Consider the following 6,980-nt stretch of genomic DNA (forward strand, 5'->3'; position numbering starts at 1 on the left):
TATAAATCATGTCTATTTTAAAAATTTAACATTCAGATAAATTTAAATTGTGTTTGCAACCATCAAATTTAGCAAGTGTGTCAGAAACCATAAGGAAACCATAAGGAATTGCCTTGATCATCGAGACATTTCTGTTTGCTTGTATAGTATGTACAATAAACAATGATCATAACAGTTGTATAAGGAAGCGTGATCGAGAGGCTCATTCCCTTGAACTTGGCTTGTCTTGGCTACCTATGAAGGGAGCTCGAGGTTCGACACCCGACTTGTGTTTACTGAGGGCCTAAAGGCTGCACGGAAAAACCTTCTCCCACTGGCCCACAAATGAGATTGGACCATAGCGCTCTGTGCTTGCTATAAGCATGAAAATTAGCGCTATATAAAAGCTATAATAATAATAATAATTTAAAACAAGGTTACATAGATAGTTTGTGTGAAACACTCAAAATCGGCCCCCGAAGTGGTCCATCCAGGCAGGTAAAAAGGCAGGTTTCAATATTTTTTAGAAAGAACTGTTCGTTTCGTTTAAGCACTGAGCAAAAAAAAAAAAGAAAAAGAAAGATGGAGAAGAAATCAGGTCGACCAATTAGATGCTAATCTATTTTTTTTATTATTTTAGAATTCAAGTATAAATATGTGAGTTATAGTCCCAAAGTTATTTATGCAATAGAAAAAATTCAGATTGAGTAAAGGTTCGGATAAGGTGTCAGGAAAAAAAAAACTATTTGGTTTCAGAACTCATCTGAATCAAAATTTCTTATGAATTCTAAATTTACCAAAGCATATTCTTTCAATAATTATTTTAAATTTATACGCAATTACATAGACTCTGGCGCCATATTTAACTATCCTGTTTTAAAACTTAATGTTTTCATCGGGACCGGTAGAGTGGAAACGATTATAATGTAAGAGTCCTCTCTCTTTTTTATAATTATTGCTAATGATTGCATTTGGCAATGAAAGAATATGGTTTAATGCGACTCGATATCAGTGTAATTTATAGCATATATAACTTGTATTTGTTACAGATTTTTTTGTAAAAGAATTTCTTATTTAAAATACAAAAGAAAAGTATCTATCGCCCCTACCACCTGGTAAAACCCTCTTTCCTTTTATAGTTACTAATGATTTAATTTGAGATTTCAGTGTGGTGTGACATAAGATACAAATGGGTTCAAATATCAATAAGTAGCTTATATTAAAAAGAGTCTCAACTAATTTTGTTCATATACTATGATTTTTGCTTAAAAATTGGACCGCCCCCCCCCCCCACAATAAAAGTCTAGAGTGGGGAGGGCAGTAGCTGTTATGTCCCCCCCCCCCACTCCGTAACGCCATAGAAGCGGCCAAGATACAAGAAGAGGAACGACACAATATAAAGATTAGTTCTAATATATATCGATAAGTAGCTTTTATCTTATAGATAAATAACTAATTATGTTAACAACCTGTGATTTCTGCAAAAAATTTGGACCGCCCTCCCACTCGAAAGTTATGGGGGGGGGGGGCGAATTTATGCCATCACCCTCCTCACCCCACCAAATCAACCAACATACCAGAAGGGGAACTTCATAATATTGAGATAAGTTAAAATATCAAGTATCTTTTATCACATAGATATCCTATTAAGTAGGTTAACAAACTGTGATTTGTGCAAAAAAAATGGATCTCCCCTCCCCGACTCGAAAGTTAAGGCTGGGTGAGGGGGAGGGGCGGAATTGATGCAATTGTCCCACCCCACCAAATTGTCCAACATACTAGAAGAGGAAGGGTGGGGGTGATATAATCCAAAAATAGGTTAAAATATAAATAATTTGTATATATTATTAACATAAGTATTGAATTCCCCCTATATAAATTTTGTAATTTCTCTACTAAAATTACGTCCGCCCTTTCCCTTCGGGAGGGGGAGGGGAAGGGGTCAGCCGAGCGGGGGGGGGGGCGATCGCCCCTACCTCCCCCTGGATCGGCCCGTGGTTTGGGGGCATTCGAATGGATTATAATTAATAAGAAGACTAAAACTGATGGGCCTAAGAAATGTTTGTGTATACTCCATAGTAAAGGTTTGTGGGCCGTTTAATTGAAGGATAAAAGAGACCAAAACTAAAGGGGGGGCTAGAACATTGTAGGGGAGCCTTGTAATTCGGTTCGTTTTATTGATGGGTTCAAGGCGATATACACATAGACCTAGCTACTGCTGAAGCAGGGGCGGACTAGGTATCAAAATCGGCCCGGGCAATGCCATATAAACCGGCCCACACATGGCATGTCATATCATGAGCGGAGCCAGGATTTTTTCGGTGTTGAGGGGATTTTTTTTACCCCCCCCCCCTTTCAGCAATATATATATATATAGGCCTATATATATGAGTGTGTGTGTGTGTGTGTAATTAATGTTCATTACATTCTGACCTTTCATTATTTTAAAAGTTTTTTCTTCCCTAGAATACTCTCTTCCTTTAATTAGTGGAAAGACAGTAGGCCTACACACCACCAAGGACAGCTAGGGAGTCTAGGGGAGCGCTGTGAGCTCCCCCAGCGGGGTCCAGGGCGAAGCTATTTTAAGCTTTACAAAATGCATATTCTGGGGTATCTACAGTGCAATTAGCTTGCTACTCTTCCGCTAAAAACATTCAAAAAACCAAATGTGCTAATCACTGCACTTAATTAATGGAGTCAAGCAACTGGTAGAAAATGGTAACTATAGTTTTGCTTTAGTTTTTTGTATTGAGAAGAGGGGTAACCACAAAACCCTTTCGGCTACGCTCATGAAATTTGGTGACTGTGGTTTGCTTAATTTGGCTGCACTGGGGCAGTAAGTAAAGTTTCCCTTTCAGACAATGAGGTCTAAGGCAAGTGATGGTTTGAACTTCCGTCCCCTCGGCTCCCCCCCCCCTGTGTCATACTATACTATTGGTGTAAGCCTACTTCTCTTCAAAAATATAAAAGTTTGATAACGTATTGAAAACTGGATGTATGCTTGCGTAAGAGTACGTAATGAATTTTATTTATACATGTATATAGTGTGGAAAGTATAAACACTACAATAGCAGCCTTAATGAGTTTGAAACTTTTTGGTATTACAGACGTTTCTTCAAAAAAAAAAAAAGATAATTACGTCCTACGCATTTCATGTGTTAATATAGCCATGTATGTTGATCTGTAACTTAAACTATGCTAAGTCTTTGGTTTTCCTGGCTGACTCATTCAACCCATTCCATTAAAAGATTAGAGAATGCAGAACAGTTAGAGAGGCACTTACTTAATGTGAAAGCTCTTGCTTCGTCTTAATACATTATCAATAACTCGAATTGTATATGAATATATCATGACCCATTATTTAAAATATTAATATAAATCTCCTTTCATTAAAAATCGGATGTGACAGCGCTATGTAAATTATTATAATTATTATAATAATATCCGACATTGATGACTTCATACTAAGCTGGAGGTCACACGCCAAGGCCGCGCGATACACATTTAAGACCGAAAAAAAAATCCGCTGCCGAGGACAGACGCAGACGGCGTAAAACAAATCTTAATCGACCACCGGGGGATATTAGTTATGCATCGGACAAATAGGAGTGCCATCAAACGTCCAGGCCGACCAGCAAAATGATTAGGCCAAACACAACCTCGAAGACATCAAAACAGTGTTGAAGTCCATGCCGCTCGTGCATAGCATAAAGTACGGTCTAACGTTTTGAAAATGATAATACGTATAACGTATAGTGTACATTTTTTTATATTCTTGTTTAATTTTTTGTTTAAAAAATTTAGGTTAATAAAAAAAACAACAAGAAAACGTGTTCGGGCATCTGTGACTTACTGCTGTCAATTTTTTTTAAGGTTGTCTGCATTGAAAAAAAATTTTTTTCTTTGGTTGCGACGAGACCGGCCCATTTTGTGCCGGCCCACAAGGGCATTTGCCCGTTTGCCCATATAGCCAGTCCGCCCCTGAAAGAACACCATAATGAAATTCTATCAAAGACAAATGACAGAGAAGAATGGAGAAAGAAGTTGGCAGATGTTGTGTCCCAGCGGTCCAGCAGACCAAATGATAGGTGAAAGTTAGATGTGAACCTGGTCTAACCGATGTCTTATAATGAATATGTAATTGATCTAATTGTTTTGTAAAGGATCAATATCTTATTCAAATCCTCAAGAAAAAAAATCTTTTAGTTAGGTGTACTATAGTTTACTTGTACCACTACAGTTCGCACGATAATATGAAAAACTACTTATTAATTGTTGTTTTAAATTATGTCCAACTTATATGCACACTAAACAGATTTTTCTCTTTAAAAAATGTTAACATTTTTTGTGTGTAAATGTTATATTTTGTTGAGCCTTAAACCGAAATAGTATAAGGTTAAGGGAAAGTTTTCGGGGTACCTAACTACTCTACCGATAAATTTTAAACGAAGTGCTTTAATTTTTGTTTTGATATCTTGTAGGCTTATTTCCCCTTTTCTTTATCTTGTATTAGTGTGTTGTGTTTGGTGCCGATAAATGTGTTTCTGAAGATACATTTTCTGATGATTTTGTATATGTTTTTTGTGAAGTTAGGAGGTGGTTCTACACTGTTGGCCAGATACTAAATTTTGGGCACTATCAGGTTTTTTACTATAATGGCCCTTCCAAAAATTGTTATACCCATATATTGAAGTTTTTTTTTATTATTTTCTTTATCTTATCTGCTATTTCATCCCATTGTTTTTTTAATGTAAAGTGCCGGGTTTCGGTCCACGATGCCACAGATTTTAATCTCTTTTTCTATCCTAAGCCTAAAGGGGAAAACTGGGGGGGATATCCCACCTACCTAAACCCATTATGGCTGATTTCTGTATATTAATTTTGGACCCGCTCGCCCTATCGAAAAGTGTAAATTTCTCTATTATTATTTTAACGTCTTTTTCTGAAGAGGGGAAAAGGGTAGTATCGTCTGCAAATGCCTTGATTTTAACTACGTGACTTGGCCCTGTGATTTTAATGCATACGAATTCTTGGTCTAACATAAGACTTTCTAATTGGGGTTCCAGGCAGAGGGTGTATAAAAAAAGGGGAAAGGGGATACCTTTGCATGACCGATCTTTTAATGGGGATTCGATCACTAAGAGATTGGTTGATAATTGGTTGACTGGTAGCATCCGTGTAAACCAAATTTATGTCAGGGACCTGTCTATGTTTGTCTTGTCTAGTATCTTAAAGAGGTAGTCGTGGTCCAATCTGTAAAAGGCTTTGTCTTTGCAGTAGTAAATTACGTCTCGTATAAAGTGGTTAAGTTCGTCAATATTTCTGTTGGGGTTGCTGCAGTGTTGGTCATATCTAGTCTAATCAGAAGGGGGATTAGTGGTTTTATTCTAATGAAAATCATTTTGGTCAGCAGCTTGTAGTCTGTGGTTAACAAGGGAGATCGGTCTGAAGTCACTGGGTGTGGTGTTGTCTTCGTGTTTTTTTTTTTTTTTTTTGGTAGTAAAGTGGTCCACCCAGTCAGGTTTCAATATTTTCATAACTGAAACAAATGATAATACATACATGTTAAACATAAAATAAAGAGCAGCACCAGGGACCAAGTTTTTAAATGAGAGAAAGTAGTGAATTAAATTCGACGAAAATAAGGGACTTCTGGTCCAGAGTCATTTCACGTATGCAAATTACCACCCCAGTGGTCAATAGTCACATGACCTAGCTAGCTCCTCCCCCACCTCGCCACATCTGTTCACCAACAACTTCAATAGAGCCGACAAACACAGCCGTTAGGCATGTATTAGACAAACAATGGCTCTATTTAATTGTGTACCTCTCAAAATGACAAGTGGACAAGGAGATAACATATAGAAGCTTCAGTGGGTATGACATATTAAGCTGTGAACGTAAATATAGAAGTGAAGCTAGGTGCTGATACATATTAAACATAAATAAAACAGCAGCACCAGGGACAAAGTTTTAAAATTGCGACGAAAATAAGGGACTGCGCCTACCAAGGCTCGAACCAGTGGCCCTGGAAACGACAACACCACCTAGCGATAACGCACTAAGCGAACTAGACCAGTGTTTATCAAACTGTGCCGCCGAATATTTGCTGGTGTGCCGCGGGAGTTTTCAGAACGCCACCCGTGCAGCGTTACACAGGTCTGCCTACTATTAAATGTTTATTTTACGTTTCGATGACATCCCTATCTGCAACGACCAGTAATAGTAGTGGATCGCTCCATTATGACGGAAATGGGTGTTAGCTATTTAGTTTAAGGAATAGTCCATTATACATATATTATTATAATGATTCAAATGTAGGCCGGCTTAGCAGACGCACAGCAGTTCTTGAATTGGTAACGATAATAATAAGCGATGTGTTTCTTGTAAATTGTTCAGGTGTAAGTTAATAATAACAAATTATCAATAAGCATTATTCATTGTTATCCATGGAGAAATACGTTAGCAAGAATGAAACCGCGAAAGCGTTAAATAAAAAGCAAGGAACCAAATGAAGGTACAAAGAAGATTGCATAGGATATGGTTTCATATCTTCGGGACCTAAAGATGCTCCATTGCCATTCTGTCTGATCTGAAATGTATCTTTGTCGAATGAGGCGCTTGTTCCAAGCAAATTGAAGAGATACTTGGAAACAAAACATCCAGCTGTAAAAGCGCAACCGAAGGAATACTTTGAAAACATCTGGGCTCAACAAAATAAAGAAGGGAACTTACGAACTACCTAAAGCTGCCAGAAAAGGGATTTATTGCAAGTTATAAGGTTGCTCAATTATTAGCAAATCGCAAGAAAGCACACACAAAGGCTGAATGTCATTGCACCAGCTTTAGCAATAGTTGTTGAAACTATCCTTGGACCCGATGCAGCCGAAAGAGTTAAAAAAGTTCCTTTGTCAAATGATATTATCTCGCGCAGAATTGAAGACTTATCGTCAGATTTACAAGGTCAAATCTGCAAACAAATCTGACTGACGATGAAGTTT

Source organism: Biomphalaria glabrata, chromosome 4 (genome assembly GCF_947242115.1).
Source record: "Biomphalaria glabrata chromosome 4, xgBioGlab47.1, whole genome shotgun sequence".
NCBI lineage: Eukaryota > Metazoa > Mollusca > Gastropoda > Planorbidae > Biomphalaria > Biomphalaria glabrata.